We start from the raw sequence: 12,978 nt of genomic DNA, 5'->3' as shown, positions 1-12,978 counted from the left end.
ATTTTTAAATATTTTTGTAATATTTTGCAAAATAAATTGAATTTAATTAAATTTCTTTTAACAAATTTATGATTAAATTAGAAATTAAATATAATTATTATAATTTGGAATTAGATTTTAAAATTTATTGATATTGAAATCACGATTTTTATAGTTACTTTTTATATAATTTTATTACGAAGTTAATAACAAATGTGATTTATTAGAATTTATATTCAAATCAAAGTTTGCTGAGGAAAGTTTGGGAAAAAATTAAATTTTAAAAAATTTAATTAACATAACATAAATGTGCATACTTCATAGTTTAGATAATTTTGGGAAAAAACTTTGGAAATTGCATGAAAATCTTATAATACTAGAGGAATCCACTAAAGTGAAATTCAGTTCGATGCCAGATTTTTATATTGATGTATGCATCTTTCGAATGTGTAATACAAAAATATTTCTCTAGTTTTCAAATGCAAGGACACTAGAAGAAATTAAAATTTTTTAGTTTTACGATAGTAGAGCATTATTCTATTATGTATTCCGGGTTTCCATTGCATTCAATCCCCAGTTTAAAATTGCTTTTTGTAAGATAATTGAAGAAACTAATTCTACTTTATTATTCTACTTTATTTCAATGAATGAAAAACAACTGAACTGTAATCTCAATTTATACTTAAATTAACATTATATACACAAGTCTAATAATTATAAATAGATAGTGACTGTACATTGAATAATTATATTATGTACAATCATTTTGTATAAGATAAAAAGAGAAATAAATATACGTTTATAATTCATACTCAACACAAGTACTTTAAAATAGGGTAGTGTTGAAGCGTACTGTCTCCAATACACGCCTCAAAACTATACTATTTTAAATAAGACCCAACATACTTGTAAATTTCTCTTATATAATGATAAACGTATTTCTATAAGTTTATACTTCTGGCATGATAACCTGGATTTTTGACGAGTTTTATTGGATTTATGTAATCGCTCATCAGTTTGGTGGGACCTTGAATAATTTGAAGAAAACCAATTTCCTTAATTAAACTTCGAAAATAAAAAACTTCTTTCGAGGCGGAAGAAAGAGCCATATAATCAGCTTCAGTTGTACTTAGAGCTACAGAAGTTTGTTTCTTTGACTCCCGCAAATAAATGGAGCCTTAACGATTTTCTGCCGCTATTACTTCCAGCCCAATCAGCATCAACAAATTCCCTTAAAGGCCCTTAATTAATTGTTGGATTCAAATACCTTAATAAATGTTCAGCTGCTGTTAAATGTTCTGGGTGAGGATAAGTATCAAATTACGTCAGTTTATTTACAGAATGATATATATTTGATATATCATATTAGTAATCAATAAATATGTTAGAGGACCGATTAGTAATTGGTACAACGTCTTGTCAATTTTTTTAAAATTTTCACACTATTGACATTTTTTCAATTAATACGTATAGAATCTAATGGAATATTACATGTTCTTGTTTCCAAACAATTCACGATTTAAAATAAAAAATATGTGCAAGATTTTTTCTAATTATTAATTCGAATATAACAAATATAAACATTACAAAATTATACTATAAGTAACGATTTACTAAAACAAATATTTTTAAGGAAAAAAATGGGTTTTTTTTTTTCCAAAATTTTCTACTTCGAAAATTTAAGAAGAAAAAATATGCATTAAGTGATTATGACACCAATTTAAATTAAAGCGTTTTTGACACCTTTAAAATTATTTATACATTTTAACATTTATAGGCCGTATACATGCAATACTACATTTAACACAATATTACTCATGTAAAATATATATATAAAGTATAAACATTTAATAAAATATTTTTGAAGCATATATTTTGCACCGATTTCATGCTCATTTTTATTTAACTGTTATGGGATGTCCTGCTATCTTATTATAGACACTTCAATAATTATTATATGTGAACGTATTATGAAATTTTTCGTAATTTTAATTGAACAAATTGCTTAAAAATATTGGTCCTCTCATAAAAATATTGAAAATATTGAAAAAAAAGTATAGTTTATTATGCCCCGTTGAACACCATGTGTCCAATCAAAATTTAAGAGAAAAGGAAAATTCATATTTTTTTCAACTGATCACTTTTTGGTTCAAATTTTTATTTGTTGTTAATGGTTTCGGTTCTTATTTTACTTTTTTTTTTATAGTTTTCTCTATATAGATTTGTGCATTTACTCGTAAGTGTCTCGTTTTTAAGTTTTTATTTTTTATAATTTCGAATATTATCAGTTCAAATGCCACTCAAATCGGAATATGCGGCAAAGAAAAATGATACTGTAAGAGTCACAGCAAAGCCAATATTTTTTTTGATTTTTCTTTAACTTTTTTTTTTAAATTTTTCATTACGATTGAGTTTCGCTCTTTTTTAATTCAGCTTAAAATAATAATGAATATTTTACATACAGTCTTTTCGTAAAAAATAAAGAAAAAATAAATTTTCCACTTCATATAAAAATTAAAAAAAAAAAATAAAGAAAATATTTTTGATTACAATATTGCACAATAATTTGCTTCAAGTTCAGTATCAAAACATAATCCAATGGAAAAAGAATAACACATATTAAAGCCTTTGAAAACTTACTACCATTATTATTTTACCTGATACGAAAAGCGTTTAAGGTTCACAAGGAAAAAGACAAGAACAAGAATAAAAGAAACAAAAAGAAAAAATAAATCAAAAATTTAAATCTTATATCGTTACCGTTGCGTTGTGTGTTTCAATTTTATAAAAAGGCATTTAGCATTCGGGCAGAGGATTTGAACAATATAGGAAGTTATAAATTGTTATTTTATGTACCTACTCAATAATTCGATTAATTTATTAAAGACTTGGAAAAAGGATTCAATGTAATGGGTTGTAGTTCTATTTCAAATCAATTCAAATGTTTTTTAAGCAAAATCATGATAAATTCCATCTAAATAAAATTTTAAAGGATAAATTTCTTAGAATATTCCAAAAAAAAATTTTTTCGAAAAGAAAAAGCATTCATTGTTTCGAAATCGCTAATTATATTTGCGCTAGGTACTTAAAAATCCTAATTTATGATAGGGAAAGAGGCTATAATTTCGAAAGAAAATTATTCTGATAACCTAGGTCTCTTCAAAATGTAAACTGCAGCTTCCAATATCAATCCCATTTCTTATTCAAAACCCTTATTTAATTCACATTTTATCACAGCAAATAGGTGGTCTGTTTAAACTTCAAATGATCGAAAAGCACACTTTGCACGAGAAGGTTATCTTGTCGTATTTCCTGGGACAAAAAATTTTTTATCTTTTTTTACAAATTCTTTGAAAAACCACATTACTCACACTTAAGAGTCTCTCAGACTTCAAAATGGCAATTTTTCGAATATTTTCATGAAATGGTACTCACAGTTCAACTTCTTATCGTAAACTAAGAATAAAAAAAAAATTTTACATATACTTCTCGAAATGTTTACCCTTACTTTCAAAGAGTAATCAATAAATTGAAATCTGTTGGGGTCTGCTAGACTCCAGTATGAGCAGCCCGTCCATTTTAATCTACTATTTTTTTGAAAAATAAAACCTACCATTCTTTCACCATATTTCATTAGAACCGATCATAATTTCATATACAATTCCAAATTATTTTTCCCTTGTTTCTTCCTTTCATTATCCTATATAATTTTCTTCTGATCTCTTGATTTTTTTTCTGTTTTTTTGTTTTTATTTCTCATTTTTTCTTGATTTTTCTCTTTTTAGAATGTTTTAAGTGCTCCATTTGTTTTTGGTGTTCATTTAGATGAGAAGACAACACCAAAACAACACTAAAAGAATTTGCACGACTTCATGATTCAAAAAAAAAGAAGAAAAATGAAAAAAAAAAAGTTAAAGGAAAAATTAAAGTCGTGATTTTAAAGAAGTATTTTTGTTTTTTTTTTTCGAGAAGCGTGATTAAAGTATTTTTTTGCTTTTTGCTTTTTTGGTTGTTTTAAAAAAGGGTTTTCACAAAATAAATTTTTTTGTTTTCTTATTTTGCATTTTTGAATATATATATATATATATGAAAACTGTGTATGATCACTACTAGAATTATGTATTTTATGTAGATCTAGAGGATTGAACAGACCAGAACAAATTTTTTCGACCTTTATCGTACTTTAATGTTTCATACTTTTTTTTTATTTTTGCATTTAATTTACTTTTTTTTTTTTTGCTGTTTGATTCATTTTAAGACCTTTATGTCCAATCGAGAATTTTTCTATTTTGTTTTAAGAAGGCAATGCACACCGCGAGTACTTTTAATATAATTTTTATTTTATTTCATTTTTAAATTTAATTTTTGTTTTGTATAAAATGGAAAACTTTTTAGACTTAAACACTATTAAATAAAATATATAGTAAAGTTTTAAGAATAATGGAAATTTAAATTAAAAATAACAAAAATTAAATAAATTAAAAAATGAACGCTAGATTTATAGTACAAGACTACAATAAAATTTTTTTCGAATGAGTAAAACTTAACCATTAAAATTCTTTATAGCTGCTTATATTAAAAATTATGAGGTATGTAAGGGTAAAAAATTCATGAAACTTTAAAATATTTCTAGTGTTTTTAGCTTAAAGCCCAGAAATTTTTTAAATTTCTTTATTTAATAAAATTTTAGATAGCTGAATTAAAATTTGTAAGCACATACATACTTATATTATTTTGGAATACTTTCTCCCAAATATAATTAAATCAATGAAAAGCGAAATTATGGGTATGAAAATAGACTCTTATAAATAAAATAACAAAATTTAATGAAGGGTAAGATTTTCTAAAGCATAATTCCTCTCAAATTTATGACAGGAGAATAGTTTTCTCCATTCGTGACGAAATTATCAATTACTAAAGTTGAATTCAAATTTATCTAATTTTTTAACATAAGTTTTATTCTTTAATTGTAAATGGTTGTTATGATTTTGTTTCCAATTGATATTAGTGTCAAAATTTTTAAATCTCTTAAATAACGAAAACAATTTGCTTTACAAATTAATTGAATTATTTGTACCGATTGGACAGTGACTATTAATCGCATATACATCTACTAAATGTTCTTCAAAATGTAATAAAGAAGGCTCTTAATACCAGCTTTCCACCATTTTTATTCCCGGTTAAAAATGTTCTATGCCTACGCAGTAGTTCGACTTTTTAATTAATCGAATAATCTAATTGACATACAATTATTCTGTTAACAATTAATGAATACTTAAACAAATTGTGTTTAAGACTTCTAAATTCAAATTTTTTAACCCAAATCCTTATAACGTCAATTGTTCCAATAATCCAATTCTCACAATTTTCATTTAAAAGCTATATATATACATGGACATTTTCTCATTGTAGCAACATTATAATTCCTCATTCTTATTGAATTCTTAAGTGATTTGATGGAATTGGGTAAATAAAAGAAGCAAAATTAAAAATTACGACACCTCAAATAAATGTTCCAAAATATATACATTTGATTAATCACTGTTTTAATATAATTTAAACATTTTTAAAATACAAAGTATAAAAAGCAAAAAAAAAAAAAAAAAAAAGAAAAATGAAAACGAAAAATCATAAGTATTAAAAATGTTTTACAAACTGAATGCCAATTAACTTCTTGTGGGTGCTTAATTTTATTATAAATACATGTAAAAATTTTAACATAATAAAAAAGAAAAACAAGAGGATGAAAAGTAATTTACATTCCCTACTACTACTACTACAACTCCAACTCATTCCAATTCATCTTGTTTAGTAAGTTAAACCTAATTTATAGTAAACGAATAAATTTACATTGGAATTTGATTTTATTTTAAATTCGAAAACTGAATTTTAAAATAAATGTTTTCTGGAACAAACTTTAAAAGGTTATGTAAATAAAAATAAAAAAGCGCTACCGAAGTAAACTAAAATTATAATTTTTCTTATCGTATTTGACAAATTGTGTTCAATCAATTGATTATATTTTGTAAACAAATGTTAAAATATGTACAAGGAAATCAAGATTGTTTTGCGTTTCTGTAGGACATCTTAAAAAATTTCAAATGTTTACACGAAAACACAAGATCTTAGCAAAACAAGATCTTGAACTCTTAAGCAATAATATTCGTAATTTATTCTTCAAATTATATTTACAGGGGATACTCTGAAAAAATATATGCTTTAATTTTTGATGCTCCCAGCTCTCTGGTAATAAACGCTTTAAGCTAAATGGACTCTAATGAGTCTAAAATGGTGGTTGAAACACCAGTTTTTATTTAATAATCATTACAGTATTAAGAAAATGTAATAAAAGTATACAAATGAGAAATTTCAATCAGGATTCAAAATGAAGGAATCATGTGAACAAATGGAACTATAATTTGACATCATCTAGCATAATTTCAATGTTAGTTATATTTATTTCCGATGTCATGAAATTTGACTTTATCTCATAAATCTTATTTTTCTTAATTACTATGAATTCGACTTAGATTTTTCAATACATGGTGGCACTGCAACCCTAAATATTACCTAAAATGTAAGATGTGCGAAATTTCAACTTGTTATTGCAATTCTAATTGGTATAAACACAGCCTATTCACATACATACAACTTATTATTAATTTGACAAATATTCGATGGCACCAGAAACTTCAAAGAAATTAAATTAAATTGTACAAATAAAAATTTTAAGAAAATTTTTATACATAATTTAATAAATTCAAGTACTTATCATACTAAAATGACCGTTTCGCGTCAAATATATTATACGCATGCATATTTATAGGAACATACATATGTAAATTACAAGCTTTTAAATTTGATCACGTAAATTTCATTTTTTACTTATATATACCTTTACATATAACGAAAACCGCAAAACAATCTAATTATATAATTCTCACAGTATAGTTTATGAATACTTAAATAGTTGTATTATCCATTGTATGTACAACATGTATTTACTATATTATACATAAGTATAATATAGTAATTTTGGTTAACTGATAGCCACTTAAATTTTAAGTATATGTACGCGTTATACATTATACCACATACTTATTAAAATATGCTGCTAAATGTATAGTTAAGTAATATTATGCACGCATGTATTATGAATTAACTATATATATTATGTATATATAGTTAATTCTAATATTAAATGCGGAATAGAATATTGAATGGTGTGAATGAATTATTGAAAAAATTTAAAAATAGACACCATTAAAGAAAAAAGGTGTTAAAATTTTGTAAAGGCATACATATACCAATCAATTATGCATATGGGGTGTTTCATCGTAAAGTTTATTAAATATAATATATGTAGGTATATGGTGACTCTATTACAGTAATAAGTAATTTTACAGTAATTAATAATAACTGCTTTATGAGATAATTAAAAAATTGTAATTAAAAAATATTTTTGTGATCACGTACAGGATTAAAATGAAAAGAATTGATCTGTTGTAATGAATTTTTAAAAAAATAATGAGCGAAAATTTTTAGGATATACTGGTGGTCAAGGAATTGTAGATATAAAAATTGAACAAATCATGAAAACGTGTACAAAAGAGATTTAGGAATCAAAACACAAAATTTATCAAATTTTTAACGTTCAAGGAATTGTGCTTTCAAACGTAGTTAAGAAAATTTTGGCTACAATTTTCGGTCCAATGATTATATGAGAAATTCCCAAGATACTTTTCCAAGAAATAGACAAATAAAAATCTTATATCGCGAAAACAAAGCTCTTACTGTGGACGAGGTTTCTTCCCAAATAAATACATCTTTAATTTACAAGAAAAATTCTTACAGCTACTTAAAAATTTACCACTTTTTACTCTGAAATTGTAAGAATTGTACAATTCAATTACAATTCAAATACAATTATTCTTTCAGTTAAACACCTTGTTTATATTAATTACTAATTCAGGCCTTTAGTTTTTAAGGTGTTTATCAATCAAAACAGACAGAAAAACAAATATTTCTTAAATTTCAAATTCTAATTTATTAATAAATAAAAAATACGTGAACATTGAATAATAAGAAGCTTTCATCGTCCATTGAAGAAACCGAAAACAAAATGCAAATAAAAAATCATTTACGATATATAGATCTTTGACTTTCTTGAAATTTTAAATAAATAATTTGTTAATTATGGGCACGGTGATAATGAATAACATAAAGAAATCAAATATTTATATAAAAAATTTTCCAAACAAAAAAAATTAAAATTTTAGAATTAGCTCTTATTTGAAATAGATCATTGTTTTCAAAAATGATATTTGGTTAAATTTTGATTTAACATTAGAGTGGGGTGGAAATGAAGTTCTTCAAATTTCATTAACTTATTCATCAGTAATTCATTCAGTAATTCATCAGTTGTACTTTATTGGCAATAAAGTATTAAATATTTACATAATTTGTTGGAATTGATCGGACACACTTATATTCCATTTCTACTAGTATAATTAATCATGCTTTCTGTAATTGTAAGAGTTAAGTTATAATTATAGTTCAGTCATATATTTGTTCTAACTCGCTATAAATATTTATTCTAACTCGTACGGAAGCACAATAACGAGATGTTAGATCAGGGATGGGGAACCTTTTCTCTATATAAGGCCAAATTTTAGTCAATGCAAAGTCAATCAGGCCGCAAAGTTTAAAAAAAAACCAAAGGTTATAAATTTTTGCTTTGTGTAGGTTGATGAAAACAAAATTATGTCAGAATATAAAAAATAACATAAAACAGTTTATTTCATAAATAAAAATAGATAAGTAAGTATGTACATTATTAATAAAATAATATGGTTCATTATTTCAATGACTTTGCTGTGATTGAAAATTATTGAAAAAGTTTACTAGCGTGGCATACAATTATTCTGAAAGAAGCCCGGACATAGGATTCAAATATTAATATTATTACAAACATATATGTATGTAAATTTTGAATTCAAACGTTGTTAGAAATTTCATGGCTTTGAATTTTCCAATTTTTAGTTTTCAAATTTGAAAGTTTATGTGCACGGTTTATTTTTCTAAATGTTTGATTTGTTTTCGAAAATTTGGCAGCAAAATTTTAATTTTTAAGAAATACATATAAGAAATAAATTTTTTTAAGGACAAAGGCCACTAAAAAACTGTTAAAAGGCCGCATGCGGCCTTAAGGCCGCAGGTTCCCCATGCCTGTGTTAGATGATAAAAATAAAAAGTCCTTTCGGTATTTCTTGATATAATAACAGTTCCTTTGTGCACCATTACTCCTTAATAATATGGAAATAAGGGTAGAATCTCAATAATCAATTGGCTTGCGTTTTATTTTAAAAATTTCTTGATTCAAATGCATTTTCAAGCTTCTTGACGTATTTTGTGCTTTTAAATAACATTTCCTATAGTAAAGTGATCCGTCAATAGGTGCATAATGCATTTGTCCTTAAAAATTGTTTTCAAGAAATCCATTATCATTAAAATACATTCACATAATTTGTTTCATATACAAAATACAAAGACAATAGCCACCTTAAAGCATTGTATCAAGGATCTAAAAATATAAAACTTATATTCAAATTCCTGAAATATTAATAAAATAAATTTCAGTTTAACTGAATTAATGTTCACAACTTGAAGCAACCTAAATTATCCCATATTATGTATATATAGTGTAGCCAATGGTCAAAATCTTTAAATGCATGTTTTGTTAAATTTGTTAACTTTTAATGTAACAATTTGCCATTTTGCTCAAAAAAATATGAAAATCAAAAACTAAAATTATTCTTATAATCTCTTTCAGCCGATCTCTTTTCCCAAAAAAAAAATGAAACAATGCAATTCTATAATACAAAGGGAAAAGATCAAAAATATCAAAAAAAAAGGAATTCAGTCTGACATAAAAGAAAAATTTCAAAAGCGAGGTTATACATAGATCACAACCCATCGTATAAGTTAAAATTTTATCAGATTAGACCAAATGAAAAAAACAAAAATTTATTAAAAGGTTTCTTTTGAACTGATCTCGAAATATATCATAAAAAGTTTGTTTTCAAAAAAATCTCAAAAAACGCTTAACTTTGCAGTGTAATTCTTCATCATCTTAACATTTTAATATTTTCATATAGAAAAATTATTTAAAAAAAAAGCCAAAAAGAAGAAAAACTCTTGATTCTTCATATTTTTTAAAAGATCATAATGAGTTTTTAGTTTGAAGGCATTTTGATTCCAGCTAAAAGTAAAAAGGGTGTTCTTTTCTTTATTTTATTTTTTGTTTTGTTGTGTCTTCACTTAAGATTTAGTAAAGATATTGAGATATTCTTCTTCTGTACATCATGAAAATCAACTCTGTAAAAAATATTCATTTCTAATTTATATCAAAAATTTTTATAAAAAAATTATTACTCTTATAAAAATGCCAAATCAATATCAGAAAATATTTTCATGATCAACCTTTATTATATTGCATTATGACTACTTCATCATACATGGGCCAATGTGTGTATCTGTCGTATTTATTAAAAATATAGATTCTTAAATTAAATTAAGAGTTCATATATTTTAATCGGATGAAACAAAAGAAATGAGTATAACAATAAGATTGTATATTTTCTTAGGACCCACCGATCTGCATTATAATTTAATATTTTTGAGAGAAAGTGGAAGTTTTCATCATACTAGGATTTCAAAATCAAAGTCCTGTATATGAAAAATATTAAAGATTCAAAGTAAAATTGAGTTTTTAAAGTTAAGATTAATATTTTTTTTTGGAAAGTCTTATTTTTTACTTTTAAAAATTTAGTAAACATTTTTTATTGAATTTGTTTTTGTATTTTATGCTAGATTTTCGTGATTAGAATGCTAGATTAGAATGAATTATGTCCTACAACTTTCATTGTTGATAAGCAATTACTCGAACCTGTAAAACCATTCTATAGAAACATCATTGATATGTCTGACTTGTAATTCGATACACTGCCAAGTTTCATGAATCTAACTTTATTACTTTTCCAAATATTTAAAATTAGCTTTTAGAGTTGTTTGGAAGCTACTCGAACCAATCAACGATTCCATTAAAATTTTCGATTCCATTAAAAAATATATGTGAAGTGTAATTGGACACACTATTACTATATTATAAATTAAAATCTTTATTAGTCTGTGAAATATTTAAAATAACCTCTTTGAGTCTAAGTCAACGCAGAATATTATGCTGAGCAAGAATATAAACATATACATGTCCATACCGTAACAACTCCCTCAAGTGGTTACAAATTCCATAACAAAGTTAATATTCTCTTCGCGACCTGTTGGTTGTAATAGATGAGAGTGAAATTTTATAATAAATGAGGTGCAGGTTGTGATAAATGAGAGTGAAATTGCTTACAAAAAAACAACATTTATGTAAAGCTATACTAAAACCCTTCTAGTCGAATAGTCGAATGTATGTAGGTACTTTAAATATTTTACAACAACACTCTACTATGTTCAAGAAAATTCTGAAAATTGTTTCAGTTGAACATTATTTAAAATTAGAAATTTAATTAGAACATCTATTTGACTTTAACATTTGTTTTTAGTAAATATGCAATATTTTCAACCGTTTAACTAAAATCAATATGGAAGCAAATAAATCATCATTCCATACACATACCATGTATCCCGAAATTCATATTACGCACTGTATATACATATTATTTAAATATGCACATCCTATATGCAGTAATAAAAACCTTTTAAGGTTTTATTTTATAGAAATAGTAGCACCTACCATATTCAACTTTTCAGTTATCAAAAAAACATAAAAAAGAGTAGAAGAAAGGGAAATGTTGAGCACATACGAACGCAATAATTGTTTTTTTTTTGTGTATTAAAGTCAAAAGTGCTTACATGTCTACATGATGGCATCATAAGACACCAAGTTTCAATAAAAATTTTCTTTTTTGTACTTTATATTTTATTATAATAGAAAACATAATAAAAAAAATTGGAAATTTTTCCTTTTTATATGCGTGCGCGGTTTTAAGAAGAGTTACAATAATGTTGTCAAAAATTTTTATGATGACGAGAAGTTGTAACAATAAATGTGATATTGTACAGATTCATATATAAATATGTACAAAAATATGTAAATATGTATATAAAATAATTAATAATTATTATTATGCTAAGTGTCTGAGATTGTATGTTCAGTAAATCCATTGTCTGTATATGAAAACACTCAAACATCTAAGTTCACAGCCACTAGTGTACGTTATTTGTGATTTTACATTTTTATAGTTGGTACATTGCTATCCAGATTGTAAAAAAATAAAATGAAGTTAAAAAATTTCAAAGTTAGTAAATTTTATTTTTTTAACTATAAAAATTGTGTAACTCACCGAACATAGAAAGAGTGAGGTTAGTTATAGAGAAATAAAAAATTTTTTTTTTTATATGTTTTGTTTAAATGTCACGATTTTGGAATTGTATGGAAAATTGAAGTTCACGTTTTTAATAAGGAAAAACAAAAGCCAAAATTATTAATAATTTTCTTTTATTTTGCTTTTCTTCCAAAAAAAAAAAATTAATTTGATGGCTAAAAATTCCCAAAAAAAAAAAAACGCGAAATCATAAAGAGTTGGATTGGAATGTGACATGGCATATACACATAATATTGTTTTTAAACATTGTGTTTGTATGTATGTATGTACCTACATGTGGTACTTATGTATGTAGTACCTACATGAAATATTTTGTTACGTATATTTCCTATTTGAATATCTAGTCAAATTTTTATTATGTAAAAAAATCATTGCCGAGCAGACGATTATTATGTGTTTTTGCGTTTATAGAAGTGTAGGCAGTATAATGAAAGTAATAAAGAAAATGTACATATATAGAAATTTTATTGCAATTAAATTTTATAAAAATGTATTAGACATATATGTATGTAGTCCCCAATAAAAAGAATTCCAATCCAAAATTTAA

Source organism: Condylostylus longicornis, unplaced genomic scaffold, assembly GCF_029603195.1.
Source record: "Condylostylus longicornis isolate FDR11 unplaced genomic scaffold, ASM2960319v2 ptg000048l, whole genome shotgun sequence".
NCBI lineage: Eukaryota > Metazoa > Arthropoda > Insecta > Diptera > Dolichopodidae > Condylostylus > Condylostylus longicornis.
Note: the sequence above shows the minus strand (reverse complement) of the source record.